Below are 1,048 nucleotides of genomic sequence, written 5' to 3' on the forward strand. Positions count from 1 at the left end.
ATGTCAACTACTAATAGGCCTTTATGTATATACATATATATATATATATATATATATATATAGTTAAAGGTGCATGTCATATGGACAACACCAAACTGCATGTGTTTTATTTATTTATTGCATATTTGGCCACCAGATAGAGCTGTCCCATGTTCAAAGAATTTTTTTCTCTATTTCTTTATAACATCATGCATCATCATATGGAGTTAAACTGACTGTCTCCCTAAAGACCCCAAAAATACACTTGAAATGTTAACCAGTATCTATACTATCTGAAATGCAATACATTTTTTCATGTTTGTAGGCAGCTTACATTTATTTATGTATTTTTTTTTCTTTCATTTTTTTTTTTTTTTTTTTTTTTGCTGTGGCAGCCCCATCTGCTACAATAAAGTATACTCATATTAGTTCCATTTTATTTATTTGATAGTAAAGCATCATTTTTAATCTCTGTGAAACACGTTAAAGAGAGCCACACATGTACACTGGAGAGAGATTACTCGTGTTTGTGTTCATTCAAACCATAGTTTATCTTGTGCTAAAAACAAACAAACAAACAAACAAACAAACAAACAAAACTCCACAATAGAGTATGTCATGGACTGGCGGCGGAGTTTACTATTCTCACAGTACAGTGCATTGTATTCAGTGTTGGCCAAACTCTTCCAAACGCGCCACTAAATAATAGCTTAAGTATTAATTCACAGTCTACTTAAGCCATTTGACCTTTTAAGAGTAATCGGTGAGCAAATATGTACTTAACGCACACGGAAATCATCCCTGCTTGCATCCTGGTCACAAATTAACCAATCCTACTATTGTGAAGGCCTTCCTCATGAATATTAATGACGTAACGGGATGACCTGAGAAGGCAGACGGTTGTAATTATGCGCGTTCATCTTGCAAATCAGCGAATTGAAGGCGTGGCTCATGAATATTGATACGGTTACCTGACTGGACACTCTAGCAAGTTTACGAAGCAACTTTGGCGTGGCGTAATTAATATTCATGAGCTAAACCTTTGCCGTAGTAGGATTGGTAATTTGTT

The sequence above is a fragment of the Myxocyprinus asiaticus genome, chromosome 32, assembly GCF_019703515.2.
Source record: "Myxocyprinus asiaticus isolate MX2 ecotype Aquarium Trade chromosome 32, UBuf_Myxa_2, whole genome shotgun sequence".
NCBI lineage: Eukaryota > Metazoa > Chordata > Actinopteri > Cypriniformes > Catostomidae > Myxocyprinus > Myxocyprinus asiaticus.